General features: G+C 43.6%; 1 protein-coding gene across 1 annotated transcript in view; it reads left to right on the forward strand.

Moving 5' to 3' along the window:
• The window catches only part of ncam2 (neural cell adhesion molecule 2), a gene marked incomplete at both ends in the record, with an annotated part of 249764 nt that overhangs the window by 57906 nt on the left and 165518 nt on the right, over positions 1–26340 (forward strand). The window lies entirely within an intron of this gene.

Below are 26340 nucleotides of genomic sequence, written 5' to 3' on the forward strand. Positions count from 1 at the left end.
AGCTGAAAAGCGTCTCTGTAAAATACAAACTTGACTCCAAAGGCCACGACTTGCCCTTGGCTGATGTTAACATTATCCTGAAACGTAAACCTGATCTCCTCTAGTGTCAAGAGAGTCTTAATAGGTGGTGTGTTTGTGTGTAGATGTGTATGTGTGAGGGATTTTGCAGACGTGTAACTTAAAGCGACAAGTTAACGCGAGCTGTAATTTCACGTCTTCACAATTCGCGGCGTGTGATGTGATTTGTCGGTTGTGAGGTCGTCTGAACAATCAATCTGTGAATATGCCCAAACAGAAACACTGTCAAAAAACTGCAGAGGAATCAAATGGAAAAGGACTTAAAATCCTGAACCTGAGCATGAAAACATTAAGTGGCTCAACTCCTTAAGATGTAGCTTTGTTTAAATGAGATAATGATCGCAGTAACCAGCTTTGCCCTGAACTAAAACAGAAGTAATTGTTTGAAGCAAAAACATTTTCTCGTCGCCAGAAAGCTCATAAATTGAGTATGTCTAATTAGGTACAATCAGATTATTTTAATTGCATGTGCTTTGTACATTCTTAATTATGTGTGTTTAATGTAATTGGATGCATTTAATTGCTTGTTTGCTTGATTTTCAAGACTTAAGGTTCAAATATGCACCAAATTTTGAAAGAAACAGCTGAAAACGTTGGTGTTTATAGTTAATATAGTTAAGTTACACTCTCCTCTGCATCCAGACTGAAAATACCAACGTATTTATACAAGGCTTACATTTGTGTATCAACAGAGGTACAAAGATGATGAAATGCTCAGGCATCAGTTTGACTAATAAACAGAACATCGGCTTCAAAGCGTTTGCAGATGGAATTTTTCTTGTTGGGGAAGCTGTTACATCAAAAACCACGATCACAAGGTGAAAAGCAGAATTAAGTTGTTGCATTGCTGGATAATTCTGAATCGCTCTCACCTTTAAGAGGCAAATAAATAAATCATCATTGCATATTGCTGCACAATCAGGCGACTGTAGTGTCCACAAATGCATCACTGCCTTGAATTACTGTTGGTACAATCCATCATTAAACTGTGAAAACAACAGCAGATCCTGTCTCCAGGCTGCAGAGAGTTATATTAAGGTGTGACAGTGATCAAATAATGAAATAATTGTGTCCTTGAGTGTGAGATAAATGATTCTGATGAATAGCCGGGATCATGATATTTAGCAGAATAATCAAGATGAGCGTTTTTGACACGTCTTACTTCCATTATTCGTCTGATTATTGTTCAACTGATTATAACCCTTGTTCTTTATTTTGATAATATTACAGTAATGATAAGCAGGTTTCATTAGACTTTGACTATAATGAGATGCCATCAAACAGAGGCTGTACTGGAGAGGAGAGGGAGGAGTGATGATGGAGGGGGAGAAAATGTGAAATGACACATTGACAGCTCCTCAACCAGGCACAATCAGCACCGCACTTCATCATATTTGAATCCCCGCCAAGGTCTCTCCGGAGCTTTACCTGCAGCATTGTTTCCATTACGGACCCAATTATCTGCCTCGATCGATAGCGGCTCGCAGCACCTAAGTACTCAGATTGCTGGTTTGTGATGAAATGAGCTGTTGTCTCAGGTTGCCTTTAATATCCCCTCAGGAAGACGTCAATGTCCTCAAAAGTTTGGTTAGCAGTTGCTCTCTTTTAATACCCACTCTGTGCACTTGGGAAGGTAAGCAAATACGCCAGATGGATGGAGGATAATGTGTTCTGCGGCCCATTAGTGGAGGAAAGAGGTTTGAATACCAGAACCTCCTCTGATTATTGCTCTTCATCTGACCTCTGCATTCACAGCTCCAGTGAAACCAGATACCCTGCGGTGTTTCTAAAGTGATTAGTGACGGCTGATACCCTGTAACCTGCAGGTATAGCTCACGCCGGCATTTCACGGTGAGATTGCGATGCCGTTTCACCGCCACTCCCGACCCAGACACAGTTTAATCATTTTATCGCTCTGTAATTGGCCGGTTTATAAGTCAGGTTTATTTCTAGATCAAAGAAGAAACCTTACTTGTTAATATACAAAGCTCACATCAGCTCAAATCTATTTCCTGGTTTATATTGTACTGTAGTACTAAATGTTCAGAGTCTCCATTCCATTCATCTGGTCTGTGCTGTTTTTCTTAATGTCTCAGTCAGGACTCAGTGTGAGGTTGTCAAATATGTCTGTTTGAATATGAATGGACTCAGCCTCAGCTCTGATCACATGGAGAAATATGCAGCTTTTTCTTTCAGGCAGAAAGTATGAAAAAATATGTATTTCTCCTTTTTGTCAGTCACTGTTATTAATGAATTTGAGTGTCACGCGGCTGCTGCTGCTGCTGCTGCTGCTGCTGCTGCTGCTGCTGCTGCTCCCATTCTGGGCTTATTTCTCTCCTGAGTCCTGACTAGATGAGCCATAACATCCTTTCTAGCTCTTATCGATATGTACAGAACTTTGCATTGTGGCCCTGAAAGTTCAACACACTGCTGTACATTGAACGCTCGTATTTATGTATTGTATTTATTTATGATTCAAACCCTGGCTGAACCTTATGAATGGGAATACACAGTAACATCCTGTTCCCCACATGTCTAAATGCAGAAAGCTGAGCATCGCTGTTAGAAATGTCCAAAAAGCAGTAAAAAGCAGCAAACACCGAGCCTGGATGTGGTGATGGAGTGCAGTTTGTGTTTTTTGTGGAACTGACTCCTTTCGAGTGTCCATTTGCTTTCCCAGATGGTATTTGAAAGCTGCGAGCGCGCACTGTAAATTGCCGGAGTGAACCCATTGACAAGATACTGGTCAGAATGATTGCCATGATGAAAAATAAATGGGAAAATTGCACCCAGTGGCAAATTGATAGAGTAGTGCTGTAAATATCAAAATCCAACGACCTGTAGCCGCGGCGGAGGGAAGAGGGAATAGTCCGCCGGCGCTTTACGGCTGGAAATTGGCTGCAGGACCGGTCTACCACCTCGGGAAGGTTTCAGCCACTCTCCCTCTACAACACGGTGTTTCCTGAGGCCAAGGCCCATCAACTCACCAGACGTGACTGACAGGCCAAAGACGGACGACAGCCATCATAGTGGAAGTAGCAGGGATGGCTGGAGGGAGAGAGAGAGGTGGCCGTGTCACGGCCGAGGAAATAGACACATGGACACATGCAGGCGGCAGCTGGAAGTATCCGATTTCATCCACCCTTGACTCTGTGACTTACTCCTTTACATCCAGCTCCTGTTTTTAAGATGCAGCTCTCAGGTTTCAGCGTGGGGGGGAAAAAAGTGTGGCTGTGAACCAAAGGTGTTGCTGAATATCTTCTATATTCAGCTCCCTTTCCTTCTATAAACTATAAACTAGCAGTGGGTGTCATGAAGCACATCTGGCAACATCTGCTGTTAAACCAGGAGCTGCTATTTTCACACCAATGGCAGAAAAGGGCAGTGGAGGGCACACGCTGATAGACAGCTGCTGGGAACTTCTTTTTTTTACTCGTCTTATCCTGAAGGAGTGAAACAAAGCTAAAAAAGAGAGAGGGAGGGAGGGAGGTGTTGTTCTTAATTTGATCTTTTGTTTGAATCAGACTCTGTTGTCTCTTCTCCTGTCACGTCGGCTCTGGGAGCTGCTGCATATTTACTACATCCATCAAAGACACAAAACTTGAGCAACAAGACACTGATGTCGCTCCAAATTTCCAGCCGGCAAAGTGAGCCAGGAGTGTGTAGTGTAGTCTGTCCACGGTGTGATGTGAGAGTAATGAAGTGTTGTTGCCATAGTTACCCGAAGGATATCCTGAAAGGAGGCATGGTCTCCAGGAGTCGATTTCTGTTGCTCTGGCTTTTTATTATTATTATAAGTTTGTAATTTTTACACATATACATTTTATGTCTGTCTGGGAGACAAACATCATAAATGAGTGATGGAGGAAAAACTCTTGCTCATTTCCTTCCTCTTACAGTATTTTCCTAGAAAAATATGTTAGATTTTTGGTTTTGCTGCAATCAATTTGATGACACCATCTCTTATAATTCTCACATTTTGTAGACTTAACTTAACAATCATACAGCCTTAGAGTTGCTGGAATAATCAATAATGAAAATGAACAACTTTGCACCTTTATAATGGAGGAGAATGAACAGTGTTGCTCACCACACTCTTAAATATTTCATTATTAAGTGCTGTTGTACCCCCCCCCCCCCTCCCTACCTCCCCTCCCCACACACCCCCACCCCCCCACCTCAGCTCAGCCTTTAGTTTCCTTCAGCATCTGCCAAACAAAACAACACAAGGACATCACAAGTACTGTGCGTCTGCATCTCTATGAAGCCTGCCTTGTTGTATTTTTACAAGTCCGCTAATTACCTCTTGTGCCTTAGTCCGTGTCCCCCTGGAGCCCCCTCTCTCTCTCTCTCTCTCTCTCTCTCTCTTCCTCTCCTCCTCCTCCCTCCATCGATCACAACTCAGGGAAAAGTAAACTTTCCGAGTGCTTTTCTTTTCCACCCTGATGATTCCCAGTTGAGCAGCCTGGCTGTGGGAGCGCTAGCAAAGATGCTAATTTGTTCTTGACTAGTGGAGTAAAAATCATTAAGGAGTACCTTAATACCCCAGGGGGCGGAGACAGGTGTGTGTGTGTGTGTGCGTGTGTACACAAAGCTGATTCCACTGTGTGGGAACTGAAGCTGTGGGACTTCCAACAAGAGTTTCAGATCAAAGACAGACTAATATTTACAATATCACACATTCTCCTAACGATGCTTTGTGGAACATATGGCTTGATCACATATTGAAAAAACCTGATCACTGACTTAACCATCTCTCTTTTCCTTCTCTCTGTTTCATGTCCTCCTCCCTGCGTCGAATCTCTCCATAGGTGAGTCAGCCATACTGCTTGTCATCTACACACACACACACACACACAGCCCTCCAGCCATTGTTTGTCTTTGTTGTCACTCTCACCAAATGGCTGTCAGAGCTTTAGAGCATCCACACCATCTGCACGGGAGAATCCATCTTCCTCTAATGCGCCGTAATTGATACCTGTGCAGCCGATTGTGTGCGTTACATATGGGCTTTCACTGCAGAGAGGAGAGATGTTGTTCTCTACTCTGCTGTGACAGATATGTGTATCCTGTTATGATGCTGCAGACAGAGGTTTTTTTTTTTTTTTTTTTTTTGCAAAATGCATGAACAGAACAATTCATCTCTGACAGCTGTGGCGCTGCTGCAGGAGCTGTGACTGACAGGGCGTTTGATTGACACACATGACATTTGTGGTGAAAGCGCGTGTCGTGGCATGTAATGAATTTGTATCTCTTATAAAAAATGAAAAACAAATCAGCGGGCTGCTTAGAGTCGGCTTTAAAGATTTCAGATTTCAATTCAGAGGTGGAAGGGAATGAAAAGTGGGATTTTTTTTCATGTATTTTTTATGTTAATGGCCAGATTGTGATTTTATTTCCAACATTAATCACCAGCTGACACCTGGACATGTTGACTTATACATGAAATGACCAAACATGGTGCCAGCTGAATCATGGCAGTTAGCTTAGAGCAGCCAGATACGAGCCACTTGTTCTAATTTATATGAACTCTCCAAACTCTGTCTCCATATATGCTGACATAAACAAAACCAACTGGTATTTGCATTCACAGAAGATACAGAGACTAAATGTGAATACTCCAACTCCGGTTACAGCCCTCCAGGCGAAAGTGATATTTTATTGTGACGTGAATTTTTAATGTAACATAAATTCAGCGAGATGAGTCTCGCCGCTAATCAAAGCCCACAGCCCTTCTCTTGCCATTTTTTGCACTTGATTTACATTTCAGTCAACAGCGTAGCAGTTACACTCAATTTAAGGTCCAAGCTGAAGCAGTGCACAAAATAAGGCTTCAAAGAAAACAAACAAAAAAGACTGGAAGTGCCCAGAAATACCTGCAACTATGGTCAGGTCTAAAACAAACAGAATCTGGAGGATCATATAGTGAAATAAACAACTTCTCTTCTCAGATGCTCTGGTTTTTAATTTGTTCATTATTTCCCAGTGTTATAATTAGTTTTCCCCAACTCTCTTGTCTATAATTCGTTGTCAACTAAATGTGCGGGTCCGTGGATGCTCGGTAGCTGCACTCGTTCAGCGCTCCCCCACTTAATAGCAACAGTAATCACTTAGCCCGCCACCAGCGCTCATTTGGCAGTACGGTTGGATGAGCTGCAAGCTGTTGTGGAGGTATTTGTCGGGCTCCTGACTTAAGTGTTTTCAGGACACACAAGGAGAACGACTGGAGAGAGGAAGGAGAAGCTGTCGGATCATTTACAAAACAACGGAGAAAAAAAAAAAAGATGATGGATGGATTTCGGTGGACTCCTGGAGCGTGGATGCATCTGCGTCAAACTACAAAAAGAACATCTTAACAGAGCACAGAAATAGCACGACCTCAATCAGTCACACCTTGAACCAACAGGGAAATGAATTCTTCCTCAAAACATGATATCTGCATCGCTTCCTCCGAGGACAAAGGTTGTTTTTTGAAGTAGCATTTGTAAATTTATAGCCGACACTCACATCCCTATTGTGCCATTCCTCACTCCAACACCAGCCAGTCTAATGGTGGATGGTACCAGCCTAGAATTTATTGTCCACACTGTAATTTCCTTCCCCAGGAGTTAGAGAGGTTAGCTTTTATCCTCAAAGATCGCACATTACGCCACTAAGTGCTTTTTTTACTGCCGCCCGCTATCATCTGAGTTTAAACCGGCTGCAGATATATTAAAAGCCTTTTTTTTAAGCACTGGTGGTCATTTGTGGAAGCGCTGTAACTACACCACTCTCCTCCCTCGCACTTCTGCCAGCACCTTTTTTTTTTTTTTTTCCACCCTCGTTTTCTACAGAGCTCATATCTCGCCACCGAGGGTTTTGTCATGTCTTTATTGTGCGCTAGCAGATGCATAAAACCCAAGTGTTCGCCCATAAAGGCTCCGATCGCTCATATGACACCGATATCAAAGTGAATGGGCTAGCCCTGGAGTCGCCGTCCCGCCATGATGGAGATGTCTGGAGGACAGACCACTCCGGCCCCCTCCCTCCACCTCCTTGTTCTTTGTAGTTTTATCTCGTCTGAGGCATTTAGACCAGTTTAAACTCCACAGTGTTGTTCCTAACCCATGTGGCAGCAGAGCAGCCTGGAGGATTAACGCGATCAATGAACAATAATAAATAAATTGGACAACGTTGAGTTAACAAGCACCGCATGTCCTGTTGGACTATTTCCTGAACAAGACAACCATTGTGAGCGCGTTCAGCTGATACTCTCACCGAGTCTCAGCTGAATTCCTCAAAGGTCAGTTGACGGTAAACAAGCGAACACGTTGTACCTTGAAAGAGATGCAACGGCTCCTTTGGGAGAGCTCGTAATAATTTCCACCGGCTCATTACAGTACATGCTTATTTTTTCTCAAGTGCAGCAAAGATGATGCAGAGTCACAACCCACAGTAAATCTGCTGTTGCTCTCACATGGACTACATAAATGAGATATAATGTGTTCGTTAGTGTGCTTTAAAGGTGCTGGTAGGCATTTGTTGTTACCATTAAACAGCCTTTTCAGCCTTTTGTGCAACGTTAAGCTAACCAGCTGCTAAACAAACAGACAGCTAATGGATACAGGCTATACAGATTAGCTGGGACCTGGTTTGGCTACTGTACTGTAGGTAAATAACGTGTCAATAACAGTTTGACCTCCCTCTGTTGGAAAATTAATCTTCACAGAAATGATTTGTATACAGATGTGAGACAGGAGCCGGTGGTGTGGATATGTCCCAGGATTACTGTCCCTGTCCCATTAGCAGCAGCTTGTTAACTGATGGAAAGCTAATAGGATAACAGCTTCTTTCTCCTTTTCAATAACTCATTAAATGTGTGTTAGAGCACCTAACAACTGAAAGCTCGCCTGAAAGAAAAAGAAGTGAAGTGCGATTTACTCAGAAAAGTCAGTTAAATGTGGTAGAGTAAAATGTAACTCCCCGCTACCCATCTTTGAACCTGCCTGAGCTTTGTCAAAGATTTCTCGATGCCCCACTGGTAAAATAAACGCTCCTGAAGAGGCAGTCAAGGTTTCAAGATCACCTTTGGTATGGGGGAAGAAGCCACTCGCCATTTTCTGATCCCCAGGTATTGTATTGATTGAGCACTCAGCTGGAGTGTCGTCCTCTCGCCCAGCTTTCTGCCTTTCTCTTCTCAGAGATGTGGAAGGTCAATTGCGATGGGGGCCTGACTTTGTGAGTCTGACACATTTAAAGGAAGAATGATATGAGGAATGTGTCTGCGGCAAACAAGGGAGACGGATCGAACGGAGCAGAGTCTGACAGCTCATCTGCCGAAAATGTTAAGAGAAAGAAAATCAAGCGGTGAAATACACAGGGATGGCGGCGTAAAGACTGAGGCTAGTGTATGTGTGTGTGTGTGTGTGGGTTGGAAGGATATAATGAAGGGCAGATTTCACTGGAGAGGCTCCTGGAAATTGGCTGGCCCTTTGGGGTCTGTGACATTTCTCTCAAAGTGCTTTGGGCAGCAAATTCAAGCTCTGACTCACATTGTTGGCAAACTGTGGAGACAATGGAGTTCGTCTGAAAAGAATAACCAAATGACTGAATGGATCCCCCTCTAATTTAGGACATGGAAACAAATCTGGATTAATATCTAGTACAAAAGTAATTCAAAGAACAAATTGGGGGATGCATGATTCATTTTCATTTTATGCCATTTAATCTGTATTTTACAGTCAAAAAATATTATTTTTTGAAAGCAGTTTGACATGATTGAACCTGTATGAGAGCTCACGTCTCTTCCCCGCCGATCTAAAAACAGCTTGCACCGACAATTTAAGGTAATGAACCTACTCCTACTCCTACTCTAATTTGCCAAAAATGTTGAAATATCCCTTTAACAAGAGATTATGGATTACTGGGTGGAAGGCAAAGAGTCTCCATTCTCCCTGTAACAAGTTATTTAACCATCACAATTACTCCAAAACTGTTTAATTAAGGTGCATAGTTCCTCTTTAAAGACTGTCAGTGGTAATTCTTCTGCATTATGAGCAGGCATGATTCAACTTTTTCCCTCATTTAATTTGAGCAGTATTCCGGTTTAGTTTACATTTCAGTGATCCAAACAAACTCATTTATTTACCTCTTTTTTTCTCCACATTATGGAAGTCCAGGAGGGGAAATGGCACAAGTCTGAGCTCTATAGCCCGCAGGCCGTCCTCAGGGATGTGTTGGTCCACCTCAGTCCACCATGCCCCGCGGCTCTTCCCACATTGTCACATTGGATCACATGGAGGTTTGACCTGCATGTGCATCTGTCCCCCCGGAAGGAGGCTGAAAGTGCACTTTTATTTGACCGCTCCGCCTCCGGTGCTGCCGCGGCGAGCGAGGGCTTCCTTCAGGAGCGCTGTAAGTGCTAGCTTGAATTGGTCATTTGTTATATTGACGGCGCACTGAAGGCTTCCCATTGATTTCCCATCGATGTGTAGGTGAGCAGTAGATAAGCCAGCAGACGGGAGGCGATAAGCGCTTGTCGTTTTCTCTGACAGCCACGGACACCACAAAGGACAGCGCAAAGTCAGATGTCTCCCAAAGTCACCCGTTGAGTGTGGAGTTAACTCCTCCACTCACACACTCACACACACACACACACGGGCCCTTAAACAAAAACACTCAACATCTTCCACCTCGCCGTTGTACTGCAAGGCTGCTATATCGAATTAACCATCGTCTCTGTCACATTAGAAGTCTTCTTCCTGACAGCAGCGTATCAATCAGCTGATTCATTCTTATTAGATTAAACTATCGGGGTGTCACGTCGTTAATGTGAAAAATGGGACGTTGGAGCAGCAGGATGGAAAATCTATTTCAACAAAGGGCCAAGAGTCAGGCAAAGAACGTCAAATGTTACTAATGCTAATGTTTGGAGTAGGGACTAAAGACATTAATATTGATTGAATGACACCTTAATCTGTCTTCATACATGGAAATTCAGGTGTTGGGATTTTTGATAGGCACAATAAAGATTCATTCCACAAAGTTGGACATGTTTCTTTTGTAGTATAAATCAATTACATGGTGGCTGAAGGAAAAAGCTCTGCAGCAGGTACTATAAGAGCATACACACACACATCTGGAGCATGAAGTGGGTGATCAAAGGTGTAGAGGTGTGTATGGAAGGTATGGCTTATTCTACTTCAACTTCACATGCAGAATATAATATACAGTATGTGTTGTGTGATATATTTTGCAATTTTTCTGCAAACTACTTGTTTGTATTTCTGCATTGTGTGCAAGAAGGAACAGTAGGTAGAGGAGGTTTGCTTTCACACATACACCACAAGCTAAAATAGCTCCAATTTAGAAGAACAGAGTTGATAATTATATTTGTAGCCTGGTTTTTATGTCACCATAAGCAGTAGGCAGACGTAGCCTATAAATAGTTGTCCCTGATGTTTCCTCTTTGAGATACACAACCAAAATCAGCTTAGTCTTAAATCACTGCGAAGGCGATTTAAGCTTGATATATAATTTAAATATTAGTCCAGCGTGTTTCATTCTCAGCAACACTGGATTTAGAAGAGCAATAAACATATTGAAGATGATGTAGTCATCCTCCACTCTGGATCAGAGATTAACAACATCAAACCTGTTCTTACTGTGTGTGGACAGCAGCTGTTAAAAGTCAGACAAAGACATCCTCACAAATTTAACACAATTGCCTGTCAAAGCAATGAGGTCGACAGGCACAAAACTTTAGTCTGAAGTGCTTCTTGGCAGCCGGAGTTCTAGTTGAAATATGGCCACGGGCTCGCGGAACAAAGGCAGGCTCCACGCTGCCTTTTTGTGCCAATTTTTACTAGCCCGTAAATGGCCATTAAAAAGGGTTGTAAAAAAAATACATAGGGAATCTGGCCAGTCAGTTGTTTCCTCTGCTGAAGCTAACTAATGCTGAAGCAGAATCATATGGTCAAACAAGCGCAGTCAGAGGCGTTTTGTCTTTTCTCCTCCCTGCCTGCTTTGCTAGTCTAAAGAATCCACCCCCTGTTTTTTCCTTTTCCTTTTCTTTTTCTTTTTTTCCACACAGTGATTATGTTTGCTGTCTGTTACTTTCTCTTGGGATTTATTGGAAGAGGAATTGAAGTTGATAACCTGGCATCTGAGGCTTCTGTCCAACTCTCCAGTGGCTCCTGCGCCCCCCCCTGCAGTAGTAGCGTCCATGTGTTTCATTTCCCCCCCAATGGGAGCAGCGAGCAATGTTCGCCCACCTAGGGATGCGAGTTGGAGGAGGAGGAGGGGAAGTCTGAGGGTGGTGATTAAAGGAACAGTATGACAGGAGAGAGAAAATGGGTTGAGAAATGAGGTGACAAGATGGAGCTGCAAAGAGGCTTTGGGAGCTCCTCAGTGGCCTCTTTTGTTTTTTTGTTTTGTTGTTCTTTTTAAACTGTATCATCCAAGTCACCAGCCTCCTCTTTGAAAGAAGTGATTTGCCTCTTTTCTCTGCCTTTGTTCCAGCCGCACACACTGCTGGCTGGAGCCTCGAGGGGACTTGACACATGGGAGAGTTGAGCTGTGCCGCCATATTCAAGGAGACATATGGAGATGTGTGCATTTTGGAGATGTATGCTGCTGGTTATATTTTTTTTATATAGAACTGAAAAATATGTGTATATATTGAGGAAATACTGTGGAAAGCACTGTCCATTTAGTTACTGTGTCTGTCTCCCAGTGTTTTAAAGGGATAGTTCAACATTTTGGAAAATTGGCCCATTGCCATAATCCCTATAGTTTTAGGAGTAGGTTCGTTACATGAATGTTGCATGAATTTACCTCGAAAACAACTCTGTCTCGTAACGTTCTGTTATTATCTCATAGCGTGGTGAATGTGCAGGTCACAACTTGTCCACCAGAGCGTTTTGGAGTTGTTGGATTGTGTATTTGATGAGTTTGATGAGGGAAACCAAGAAATCCCTTGAGCCTCCATAGCATAGCTCTGAGCAGCTAGCAACTCTGCTCTGCCGTTCTAAAAATAGCTTGCACCAACAAATAAAGGTAATGAACCTACTGCTAAAACTATAGGGATTATGGCAATGGGCCAATTTGCCAAAATGTTGAACTATCCCTTTAACTTGAAACTAAGGGGGCTGATAATGTTAACAGGTCTTTGTCATGCAAAAAGTTAGCTAATTATTTTAGGTATTATGAAAGAAGATAATGTTAGTGCTGTGAAGTTTGTTCCAATAGGAGACAAAAAAAACACTTACACCTCATCAACACATTTGCAGCAGAAGCAGCACCTTAGCAGCATCAACAGCTGAGTTTGTTTTAGCTGAATCCTTTGCAGCCACAGTCACAGTTTCAGTTCATAGAATAATCTCACTGAGCCTGCAGTGAAATAAACCTTTGTGTGCTCAGACGCACAACTGAAATAGCTGCTCTGCACATCAATCTCAAGTGAAGCAGCTTCAGATGTATCGGACAAAGGAATGTTGCTATCAAATGGAAGTAATACAAGATGCATCATTATCCTCCTAAGAAATGAAGCTTTTGACTATATAAAGTGATAAATCGTGAAATGACCACGTTTTTATTATTTTGTAACCATGGTGACAACCATGAGATCTGTGCATCTTCCACTGCAGGGCTTTGATGTGAGATGTTTCTATGGGTTGAATCAAAGCAGATGTTCACTCGACCTCTACAGCGACAAAGGCCGAGAGAGTCGGCGTCGCCTCTTCGCCTCTTTAAGGTGATCACAGGGCGCAAATCAAGCGCAAGGAACCTTTCCACCGATGCCTTCAGGGTACTCGAGTGGAAATAGCTCACACAGTCGCCTCTCGCCACAAGCTGCCAATGTGGAAAGTTGCCTAGCGCAGCTTTAAATCCATGTTTGATAGATAATAATTACAGAGAGAATCCTCTGTATCACACGGATACAGCACAGCAGTGGCCCAGTGTGGCTCGCAGCAAAATCAAGGACTCCTGCCGCTGCTACAAATGTACAAATTGTATAGCCTTACACGCAAACACACACACACTTCCTGTTGGTTGCTAGGGTATGAAGGGCAAGTGTCCATGTGGTGGATACACAGGCCCGCTCTTGGCAGCCTGTGGCAGGGTTATTGATGACTCTTGGTGGCGGCAGTGATAGGATCGGTTGGAGCTAAGCTGGAGACATGAAGCTGATTCACTTAAAAGTAGAGAAAAAGCATCCACACACCGTCTTAACATGCAGAAAGATGTGTTTTGTGCACTGCATTCAAAGAATAGCTCTCCAGTCTGCAGCTTTTTTGTATTTCCCACGCAGACACTCCTCACATCACTTGAATAACAAATGAAATCATGCACGCACACTCAGAGAAACAGCATAAATTAGATGATACAACACAAGTGATGCCAACTTTTTTATGCAACAAGCTGGATTCTTCTCAGCGAGGGCATTGGTTCCTCCATATGCTCCAGCTTTATGATTCCTCCAGTCCAACTACATCACACCAACTCCCCCCCACCCCCCCTGCAGTGAGGGTCATTACTGTTGCGGCGCCACGGTGATTTGTAACACATTCTTCACCACCGGCTTCAGCGCTGTAATCGTGCATGCTTTAGCCTCCAATTAGCATAGGTTTCCATATGTATGGGGGAGATCTCCATATATTATGAGCATCGCTAGAAGAGGCCAGGGCACCGGGAGCTAATGTGTATTATTAGCCAGGCTAGTGGAGAGTGCAGAAAGGAGGGGAAGGAAGCCGGTGAAAGATGCTGTTTTGATTCTGCTTACTGTCAAATGAATGGCGGCCTCAGGTGACCTAATTAGGGTGGTAATAAATCAAAGCACCCCACAGGCTCTCACATTCTGGTGGTGTTGGATATGTCAGTGACCCTCAGGGGAGGCCAGGGCAACCTTCATCACTTCCCTGGATCAAGGTTAGCACTGTAAATCAAGGTCTGTGTGCAAACTCCATCAGCCTTTTGGCGGACACTTGCATAATTTTACATAGTCATGACATCGCAGCACAAAAACTTGGATTAGTTTTCATGCTGAAAAAATTAATGGACACCTGTGTGGGCCTGTTTTTTTTTGCTGTTTAATTCATGTTTAAAAAAAAAGCTTTGAGTTCAGGCACCAGGATTGGGAATAGTGCTGGTTTTCATCTCTCCTTTTCATTATTTCATTTGACGCAGGGCACACTGTGGCATGAGCTGTCATCACTCATTTAAAGCCCACAGTGAATTATCAGTGGATTCAGCTCCGCCGAGGCTTTTTAAAGCGTTTCAGCTCGTTGTTTTGGTTTTATGACTCTAATCGTATCATTGCTGCATCGTATCCAGCAGCTGTTTTAGATAAAGAAGCCTCCCAAAAGCTGCTTTGCACCACCTGCCCATCGAGAGAAATATATATTTTAGTTATTAGTTCATTTCTTTTAGTCATCACAATTGCAAAAAAGCAGGTTTTCATGATAATGTGAAGGGTTTTTTGAGTCACCGACATATAGTATCCACGTCCACTGGATGTATCTGTCTTTTTGCTTTGTCACGTGTCGTTATTTCTTCATAATAGGACTCAGGGTTGCTCAACAATGTGCATTCTTCAGGTAAAGAGTGCTTCCTGTGCTCCAGATCTGTTTCTAGTGGGCTCCAGTGTGTTGAGTGTCTGTGTTCTGCTTCTAGCTAAAGATGGATGGCCTGTGGGTATGGAGGCTTATGTATGTAATACACTTGAGGTGACTGTGCGCCAACAGTTTTGAATAACTTTCCTAGTTCTTTCCCCCCCAAAAAAATGTTCTCTTCTCGCTTGTTAAGTTGCCAAACCGGCAATGCACCCCACTGGTATTTTAAAAAAAACAGAGCAGTTCTTGTACCTCCACACGCTTCGTAAAGCAGCTCTCTGCTGTATAACTAACAGAACATATTATGAATAATTTCTTTCTCTGCAGTTTAAAGAGATGGAGTGAGGAAACGCAGCAGTGATGTGGATAAACACAAAGCTAACCGGTCCGAGCCGCTGAGGGAAGCGGCGGTGCATCACAAACCAATGGAAGCAGTGCAGCAGCGTTTACTAAGACCAAGTCACTTAGTGCAGCCTCACCTGTCCACACACAACACAACACAACACAACACAACAGCACGCCTGGCAGTCTGGCTCTGCATGGCATGCTGTATAGGAACTATACTGCTGGGGGCTGGGAGCAGGAGACGGCAGGGTGGCTGGGCTGACAGGTGTGACGGGCCCGGTGCTGCGAGGGGAGGCGGCTAACAACTCTGATAGGTGGGTGCCTCGGCAGAGAGTCCTGGGGGAAATGTCCGGCTGCAGGTCTTATTGGTGGGAAGATGAAGCTGACAGGCCTCGGAGGACCATGCTCGCTGGAGTGCCTTGTCTTTTCCACTCGGCCTCTCTCTCCCCCTCCTCTTTCTACCTCCCTCAAAGTCTCCATGGCAGTACGATGGTTTGAGATTTGCCTCTTGAAGGGATAGTTCAACATTTTGGCAAATTGGCCCATTGCCATAATCCCTATAGTCATAGCAGCAGGTTCGTTACCTTTATTTGTAGGTGCAAGCTATTTTTAGAACAGCACAGCAGAGCGGCGAGCTGCTCAGAGCTACGCTACGGAGGCTCATGGGATTTCTTGGTTTCCCTCATCAAACAACTCCAAGACGCTCTGGTGGACAAGTTGTGACCTGCACATTCACCACGCTATGAGATAATAACACAACGTTACCAGACAGAGTTGTTTTCAAGGTAAATACAGAGACTGCTTGCTGAAAAACTGACCCTGAAGGCAACACGCATCAGCGGTTTTGCTTGAATTTACTTCTACTGTAAAACAACTCTGTCTGGTAACGTTGTGTTATTATCTCATAGCGTGGTGAATGTGCAGGTCACAACTTGTCCAGCAGAGCGTTTTGGAGTTGTTGGATTGTGTATTTGATGAGTTTGATGAGGGAAACCAAGAAATCCCATGAGCCTCCGTAGTGTAGCTCTGAGCAGCTCACGGCTCTGCTCCGCCGTTCTAAAAATAGCTTGCACCGACAATTAAAGGTAACAAACTTACTGCTATGACTATAGGGATTATGGTAATGGGCCAATTTCCAAAATGTTGAACTATCCCTTTAAACTTTAGATACCGGTAGATGTTATTTTACAATAAGTGATTATTTTTCACTTTTATGTCTAATTTTTGCCATAAATTAGCAGTTTGAAAAATCCATGTGTAGTCATCCCTGGTTGGGATGCTGTGCTACTGTGACAAGGCTAATGTAACGTGTGGCTAATGTGCTAACCTTAACGCATTTCCTCTCAATAGAAACTCTCCCCGAGGTCATGCTTAGGTTAAAATTCTATTTGTCACATAAATTTCAGGCTTCCACTGGAAATGGATTGTTCCATAATGGGCTGTAAATGCTACTCCCACTTTATAGACTCACACACACAGACACCAGACCCGACATACACTCATGCTTTACTCATACCGACTCATTTAACCTCTGGCTATGAGCTCAAGCATCCGACTGTGAATGGAGAACAAGAATAGAAGTAAGAATGAATTATCATGGAGTTCCATTGAGCATGTTGTCTGCTAATACCGCTCCCTCCGAGACATGTTTTGTGACACAACAACGTACACATAGTAAATATAAAAAGAAGCATAAATGTTTGAATAATTCATAATTTCAAGGTGAGAGATGCGTCAACAAGAAGATGAAATGCATTGCAAAGTTGCGAATCTGTTATCTGGGCGCGAGGGTATGTAAAACACACAAGTGGCATCTCAATAGCAGTCAAATGACACCGTCCTCCTCGCCATCAGCTGAGACAGAGCTTTGTTTTCCCACAAACAATCTTTGTTTTCCACGAGAAGGTCAGGAGCTGGAAGTGGGGCAGCGTGCCCTTCAGTGTCCTTCACCGCGCTCCAACACAAGCTAGAAGAGGAGGTGAAAAGATGAGAGGCAGAAAGTAAATAGAAATGATGTAAGGTAGGAAGAGATATGCAGACAAACACCAGAAAAAAACATTATGTCCTCTTCCTTTTTCCAGCAGAACCAAAATATTTTCACATTGCAAGATCTTTTTTTTTTTTTTTTTTTTACCTTTTTCAATATTTGACAGCAAAAGGATTTTTTTTTTAAAGACAACGATGAAAGATTGAGAGGAACTGACAATTCTTTCGCTGCATGTTTTAGCAGCTCCTTTTGCAGCCAAAGTGTTTTTTTGGGTCTTATGGGAGAGAGGAGTGACATTGAAAATTAAGGCAAAGAAGTGTAGTGTGCACATTTGCACTCACCTCAAGTTAAGTTTAATGCAGTGAACTTGAACTCTTCAAAGTTAATTTGTCAAGATTTTAACCCTTTGCATTTAAACACAGCACCTCTATAAGGGAGTGTAAACCTGTGTGCGATTTGAGCTGGGGCACACAGGTGGCCAATGTTTGTGCCAAAATTCACCAACGTCTCCATTTCCTACGTAGGCTTAGAGTATTTGGAGTTTGCAAAAATATTATGCTAATGCAGCTGGTTTGGTAACTTAACTGTTAAATCTAGAGCTGAAATCTCAAGCCTGGTCAAAACTGCTGGCAAGATTATGGGAATAACACCCCCCCTTAATCCACAGGACCTTTTTGAGCAGGCGACGATCAGACAGGCAAATGCCATTTTAACAGATAGTTCTCATGTGCTGAATAGTGAATATACTCTCCTGAACTCTGGAAAGAGATATAGGCTTCCTTTGTGCAGGCACAATCGATACAAACATTCCTTTGTGCCTGTATCAACCAAGCTTCTCAACAGCAGGAAATGATTGCGATGTTTCTGTATATGTATACGAACATAGGCTATGTGTATATGGAAATGAATGTATTATGAGTCAAACTATGGACATACTGTATGTGAGTGAATGGATTAATGTATGTTTGAGGTTATGTGATGCTGATATGAATGTATATTTATGATTACAGTTAGAGTAGCGGTGTGGATGCATGTGAATGACGTTCACATCAGCTTGCTGCATGTGCAGGATTGTCCAGTGTGGTCTGTTTACTCCACCAGTCTTTTAACTTGATGTTCTTTTTGCACTGTATGTGTTTTTTATGTAGGCTATGCAACATGTTCCCTGTCTCCCTGGTGGAGACCAATAAACTAACCTAACCTAACCTAACCTAACAAGTGACATCATCTCCCCCCTGCTAAGCCCCTCCCCTGTAGCTTTGAGTGACAGCCCCCCCCTCCCGGGCAGTGAGCCTTAAACACAGCGCTCGGAGCCACACGTTCACACAGCCCAGGGCTACGCCAGCTGCTGTGCCGATACCCCCACCGTGCCGAGTGGGTGCGCGTGCACAGCTGGCGACTCAACGCGGGTGTCGAGTCTCCAGCTGTGCACGTGCGTGTACGGTCGGGATCGTGCGTGTGTTTGAGCAAAGGATCAGAGACGGCACGACCAAGGCAATTCAGGGTGTTTACTTTTAATTATGTTGTTTTTTTTACCCCCTTTCTCAGCCATGAATGAGGGTTTCTATTAATTATACTCAGGAAATGTGTTGTGTGTTTTCACAGCCAATGAGATATGCCTTTTGTCCGTCGCCGCGTTTACTTCTATTGACTTGGAGCAGATAAACGAGGTATGTTTAGTTCATATTCAGCGGCTGTCAATGGATCGTGTTTAATGTCTGCTATTACGAATGATTAGCTTTGGATTAGCTGAAGCTTTTGTCTTGTCTGCCTGCTTTGTTTTTTCTGTCCTTTTCAAATCCGAGTCATTTGGAGAAGTGTCTCTTCAGAATTGTATCTAAACCCAATCAAAAGCAAAAAAAACCTGCAGGTTTCAACTATTGTTTTTGATGGTGAGTCTTGACTTTGATGGTTGGACATGTTGGCAAACACGGCGCGACTTGACTGAGAGCTGAATATAAAGGAGCCTGTCGATATGCTCTTTGTGTGTTTGTCAAAAATGTAGATGACGGTTGTGTTTGCTTATGGCACAGTGGGTGTTGTCGTATTATTAACTTTTAATTGAAGACTAAATCGATGCTAAATCACATCGGGAGAGAATTGCTGCTCTCCATACTCTGACATAAAATGCACATCTTGCCCAAAGCGAAATTAACTCTTTAGATCAACATTAATGCTGCACTTACACATACAGTACAGTGTGTAGGCTTGTACTAATGTGTGTTTCACCCTGGAATTGAAAAATGTGTAGTAATTTTCAATAGAAGGTAGATGTGAGGCCGACTAAAAGGTTTTCGTGCTCAGAAATACAAAATGCATTGATTGCTCACAACCAGCTCAGCTCCATGAGTGAACCATCATCTTCAGAATAGGATAAGAGACTTAAAAACATGTCCACACCGCACTCCCCTCTCCACCAGGCTCGACTGTGTCTTTGTGGGTCTCTCTGAAAAGATCAGGCAGCTGCAGCTGAGTTAGACCAGGAAAAGTGGAAAACACATTAGTCCAGTTCTCAGGTCTTCATTCTGTCAGTGAAAGAACCGCTTCACATAGTGGTTTATAAAGTAATTTAAGGGCCACAGCTTTTATGTCTCAACCACAGGACTTTATATTGTCTTGTTGTGTTTAACCAAGAAGTTAACTACTTGTCATGTATTTAGTTATATTGGTGATAATAAACCAAGGATTAGTTACACTGACGAGCTTCTTTCCAGGGGTGGAGCTACATGGGGCAGTAGCCCCCCGGCCCCGGGTCCAGAGGGGCCCGGCACTGTGATGAGTTTCCTTTTTCTTTCTTTCTTTCTTTCCTTTTTTTTTTTTTAAACAAACGTTCACAACACACACTGATGGGGCACTAGCTCACTCACCTTCCCTGTTTGAATGGGCTGTCTGACGTACACGATGCACCTGTAATGAAATCAACAATCGTACATGTGAATCATAGAGTCAATGGGGAGTGAATGTGAATGAGGTTTTGTGTTTTGTTTTGTTTTTTCAGTTTTTGCATCTGTTCATTTTTCTGAGGCTTGATACTCAGCAGCTAAAGGCGTCAATCCATAGATGTGCGTAGCTACTTGCCACTTAGAAGCACAGATCGCCTTGGGTGTAGTTTGACAAGTTGTTCTGTATTGTACAAGAGATTAGAGGCTGTTATTGTGAGAAAGTGTGGTAATTGGTAGAGCGGGGCTTGTAAGATAAACAATAAGTTGACTCGCTCTGGGCTTGTTGGCAGAGATGGCCATTTTAACTCCCAAGTGAAGTGATGACGCATTTCATCACCTGCAATGAAGTGGAAGATGACGTAGTAAACTGCATCCAGAGGACAAAGCGTTCATAAAATGGATCTTGGAGTTGAGCATTTTATTTTGAAAGAGACATCTTATTTCCTCTCCAAACAGTAATGGAGGTCACCTGTACACCTGCTCCCCCCAGGATAGGAGATATATTTATATGTAATCATAGTTTAGCAGCTCTATTTCCATTTATCCACTTAAGAAATATAGACTCAGTGCAGTGATTGTTATTGAGGGCAAAGTGAGCAGTGACCTGTCGAGTGTTTGGCTGCGACTTTCGCTTCTCGTTCAACCTGTGGCCGCGTCCCCCGTTGTGCCGAGTCAACAGCCCAGCCGCTATCATCGCAGGTAATCATCTCCACGCTCCGCCGCATCCGCAGAGACCGGCCAAAAACACCCCCCTCCCCTCCCTCCCCCTCCACTCCCTCCCCTCTCAGACTCACGTTAAGGTCCGCCCGACTGACCCGACACGCGGCCATGTAAACACACACAGCGCCGCGCATCGCAGAAGGACGCCATCCGGGATCCAATTACCTGAGCTGTGATTGGAAGCGAAGGGAAACGCTGGCAGTGGTTAGCACACATCAGTACACAGGAGACAGACAGACAGACAGACGCCCGGTTCTCCCAGTCGACTCTCCTTCTTCCCATACATATATACACACTTCCATGCAGAGCTCAGGCTTATTTATGCACTTGCTCGCTGAACCTTAAAGTCCCTGCTGTCCCTTTCTGGGTGTTTCTCAGTTTATATTTGAATGTTATAAACTCAGGCATGTGAAGCATTTCCTGGAGAGAAAAAGACAAAATTGACACACAAAAAAAAAAAGAAGAAGAAGCTTGCCTAACTGTGCATAACCGGAACACTTTTCCCTCACACTCTCTTATCAGGCCTGCAAATGTTAGTTTACAAGGCAGGAAACATTCAAAAATATTTCTCAGGGATGAATGAAAGCAGCCAATTAGTCTGTTTCCTCTCCTCTGATCTGACAGCTGTTGATGCTCTGAATAAAACCTTGTTGCGCTGGATATTCCATCATAAAGCAGCCGCTGTGCTTTCTGCAATCTGGAAAAGGATGGACCTCTTCTTCTTAGGGTTAGTGACTCTGCAGTGTGAAATCAGATCATGGACAGATGGATAAATGACAACAGAAATGATAAACATCTAGTGGGAAATAGAAACAGACTCACTGCAAACCTGTAGTTAATCTAGTTGCATCTAGATTAAAATGCTAGATTTGAATTTACAGTACGGTATTTACTTAGTTTCATAAATAGGTGCATCAGTGCCAGTGGATTGTCGTGGGCCAGATGTGGACCCAATTTAGTGAATAGATTAACTTGCAATCATTTTCTTATCGCGCAATAAGAGTCTTGTGGTAATGCAGCAGGGTAACGCCATTAATGGCCCAATACTAATATATATATGCAAGGAAAGTTTAATGTAAAAAAAAAAAAAAAAGAAACATGCTGAAGGAAATAAGGAAGTAGTATTTTTTAACCTTGGTAAAATGTCCATCTGCTGTTTTTTAATACAGTGTAAGAGTGAAAGTCTCATAGAAACGTGATTCAAGCAGCGGGAAAAACAAACCTGAAGACAATCCTCCGTGTCGCGCTAATTGCACGTAGATTTCACGCAGACATCACTTGCTTTTCAAACGCCGTCTCTGTGACTGGAGCTCCCTCCATCTGCCGCCCCCACACTCAACCCCCCCCCCCCAGTTGAAGTGACTTAGATCTCCAGCTCTTGCTGCTCAGCATTTCTCCACATGCCACAGAGCATGATGGGATCTTAATCGCTTAATTAGACCATGCAGTGCACCTGTGTGGAGTTAGTGCATGTGTAATGTTTGTCCACACATTAATTCAGCCATTTCATTTCATTTGTCACCTGTCTGTTGTCGCTTAGTGTCAGTTAATCTAAGTTCTGTATATCTGTATATTGTTTGCCAACCATAGTGTCTTTTAGATTGATTATTTTCATTTTGTCTTCTCGTACAGTATATATTAGTTATTTTTTCTTGTGTTCAGACAATAATAACATCATTCTTGATTTCATTGTCATTTTATTTTATTTTTTTTTATTAAATGATGCCAATACAAGACAAGTAGGAAGCAACAAAAATATATAAAGATGAAAAGAAGAAAAGAAAAGAAAGAGAGAGAGAGGAAAAAGAAAAGAAAAAAAACGGTGTTGTGAAGCCTGTTTTAACCAGAACGTGATGGTGACGCGGGGTGCGTTGGGGTTATCTATCCTGTCCTCCCTCTGGGACATCATCAGTGTCCCCTGTCCCCACCTGCCCAATTAGGACAGTCATTCAGAGTGCTGGTGCCGGCCATCACACTGTCATTAACCAAGCCGCCCTGCCTGTGGTCACACAGGTTAAACCATCCACCCACACACACTTGTAGTAGCTCACAATCAGCTAAAGACAGAGCAGCTCACACACAGCTTCTTTGACCCTCTGGTGATTATGTAGATTATGTGTGTGTGTGTGGGGGGGGGGGGGGGGCACGGGTTCCCCTCCATTTCACTAATTGCTTGGAATAGTAGATAAGACTATAATTACAACTCTTGTCTAAGAAAAGAGCTGCTGGTGTCAGTCTTCCTCTCTTGCTGCTGGATTTCCCTCGCCACCCTGCCACCGCCACCGCCGCACAGAGGCCACAACACAACCGCCTTGTTTTCACGCCATTACACACATCTGAGGAAATGTGTTGGCTCGACTGTCGGCTTCGGTTTGGCTTCATGATGAACCTTTGAACCTTGCTGCGTTCTTCAAGTGTATCATTAAAGGCCTCGTATTCCCGCTCCTCTGACTCTGTTGCTCCACACAGGTTAGTTCTGTGTTCTCCTGCTTTTCATCATATGGGAGATTTGACATTTGCTGTACACTGCACATGCGGCCCTTTATTCAAATCCCTGTGTTCATAATCAGAACAGCATCTAGATCTGCCCTGGTGTCATTTCTTTACACCACTGTGTATTTATCATCCCACTGTTTTGCAATGAAAAACCAAAAAGTCAAACTGTTCCATTATTTCAGCATTTGACACCTTAGTTTTACTGACTCACTGCTAAATGACACCTCCACATCCCACCAACTGGTTTCTGTTGGAGTGCTCCAGCTCTATAATACAGCTTTCAATAGCACACATGGAAAAAGGGAGTAAAACAAATAAACCCCATTCTGTTTTTCCACAGAAAATCACTCAAGTGTTATTATTGTCAAGTTTTGGAGTTGTATGAAAATAATATTGTTAAGTAGCCACTCCAATCTCCAAAACAGTCCAAAAATGTGATTTTGTTATTTTGTCTCATGGCGCTGGCCAGAAACGTAACAGGCTGCAGTGTTTTGTCTGGGAGCCAGGTTTGTTATTGGGACCGTAGGAGCTGTAGCTGTCCGTGGTGCTGAACCCACAGCAATACCTCCCAATCTGCAACAAACTGCAGCGGGCTCTCTGAGGGGTTCTCTTTTCATTACCTTCTCCGCCGTATTACTCCATCTGTTACAATATTTGTGTATTTGACAAGATGTCAAATTCAAGTGCTCTTTCTTCAGAGACGCTTCACCCCCGCCTGTGAATGTCAGCTGAGTGTAATCCACGATTTGGATCCAGCTCCAGGATGTTTTCCCTGAGGAGAGGAGATACCTATATTTATTCCAAACCTGGTGAACAGTCAAGTCCAATCGGCTTCCTCTCTCACCGCTGTCACATCTTATTTGTTGACCGCCGTGTCCCATATAAAGGTGTAACAAGCCAAACAACAAACATGACTGACAATATATAAGAAGTCTGGTCGATTTCAAGACTGATCAGCCAGAGGAAGACCATATTGATGCTGCTAATTCCCATTTCACTGCAGTCTCTGTCCAGATAAACAGGATTAAAACTAAGTGTGAAGGAAGGAAGGTGTGTGTGCGTGCTTGTGTGTGGTTCTTTAAATGATAGTGACAGATAAAAGGAGTCTAAGAGCAGTTTGTGGGAGGAAGCAGCAGGTGACGGGGGGCTAGAAGCTAGAAGGTACCCACCCGCCTGCCGCTAGGAACCATTTGTACGGGGCAGCAGCAGCGTGGCGCCACATTTCTGCACTTGTTTTTGAAAAACACCACTTGTCTCAATGAAGAACACAATTGTAGATGGAGCCGCTCGTCCACTCACGTCGACAAATGCACATTTATGCGCCGCGGAGGATCTGGCACGCCCACACAAACACAAGAGGAGCATTTTTCGGAGATGACCACACCACATACAGGCACAGTCGTAGACAGGAAGGCGATGGGGGAGGGGGGAGGGGAGGGGGGGGGCTGAGAGTGATCCATTACGGGGGAGTGGTTGCAGCGCATCAGACAAGTGAAATGACAAAGGCAGCTCAGACGGATGAATCAGCCCGGTCGCTGTGAAAGGAGCGTGAAAGAGATGTTCACATTCATCCATCCATCCTCGTCAGCGCACCGGCAGGGCCACCCGGCTCGCCTTCTCCTTCCCTCCCCCCCCACACCCCAAACTGACGCCTGACACATGCACACACCCGGATTCACACCAGAGAGACACGCGCTCATATCAGAGTCACTCACTCCCCGTCACACACACTTGCACTTTGTGTGCTCGTAAGATCTACGTGGGCACACATACAAATACTCTCAGCGCCGGCGCCATCATGGGAGGAGGCGAGTTAGCCACATCTTGTTGACATTTTCATAGGCACTAGGAGTAATTTATGTAAGGTTAGCTGGCTCCCAGTGCACTGGGCCAGAACACAGTAAAAGCAAACAGAGGGAGAAAGAGAACAAATTGCTTTTTTAAATTGCTCAGACAAGGGGCGCTCTTTTTGCTCTATTAGGACAAAGTGCAAACACTGCTACAAAGCAGGAGGGGAGGGGGGGGGGGGGGGACGAACCACAGGAGTGTGACTAAATCTAATAGAAATACCGTTTGCCAACATGTAAACCGATGGGCAGTTGGCATCTGCATGCAACCAGTTTGGGGCTGAACTCGCTAACCAGCTATGCATTTCCCTACAAAGCGGTCTATTTCCGGACGGCCAGGTGAGGATTACTTTGTCTCACGAGACGAACAAGCAGGGAACAGTCTAAAAATATCAGAATGGAAGATAAAATGCCTTTTGTTCCTTTCTCCAAATAGAATTTGCTTAAAGCCACATGACTTCACCCAAACATCCTCTGACATCACAAAAATGTATATTTATGGGCTTAAATTCAATGAAGAGTCGTAATATTTTCATAATCTTTGATTATTCCGGCTCCTCGCGCTTCCTCAAAACTTATTTACATATATTCGTTTTTCATTGAAATCCTCCAAACCGCCAACCTGTGCTGCGCCCGCATGTAAATGTGATTATTTCAGACGCTTCATTCTGAGCACACCTCGCCTGCCTGTGACTGTGTTGTTGTCTGTCCACCACCTTGTCACTTGACCTCATGCTGTAAACATGTCATGTTTTGTACCTAATTACCACTAACCAAAATATATTCTTCTCTAATTAGATAGAGACATAATTGCAAATCGTTACAGAATGCTGATGCTCATACGAGGCTGGATGTGCTCTTGCACTGTTGTCATAGGGCTAACTTGGGAATACATCTGTACACATGGAAACTTTATAATGTATTATAATTTTAATGGCTCAGGAATGTTTTGTTTTTTCATGTAGTACCCACTGTGATGTTTCAGCCCCTAAAATCTGGAGCTGGAGGAGAGGTCATAATTACCAAAATAGGAGATTCTCTGGAGAAGAGTAGGCCGAGAGCAAAAATGACACCAGGACTGAAATATTCATGGGGACATTCCTCATGTTCGTGTCTCTGAACAAGGATCTCTCGCTCGCTCTGCCGTCTCTCAAGCTCTGATTACATCAGATAAGGCGGTAAAGTTGAGGTCTTGCCAGAGCTTAACCAGATTTCATTTGGAAACAGTGCATGAAAGTAGTTTATAATGCACTCTCCACACAATACGAGTCACTTTTTAAGATTTAGCAGTGTTTTGATTGGAATTATTAGCCTGTATTTACAGTAATGGTGAC

The sequence above is a fragment of the Trachurus trachurus genome (assembly GCF_905171665.1).
Source record: "Trachurus trachurus genome assembly, chromosome: 2".
Lineage (NCBI taxonomy): Eukaryota > Metazoa > Chordata > Actinopteri > Carangiformes > Carangidae > Trachurus > Trachurus trachurus.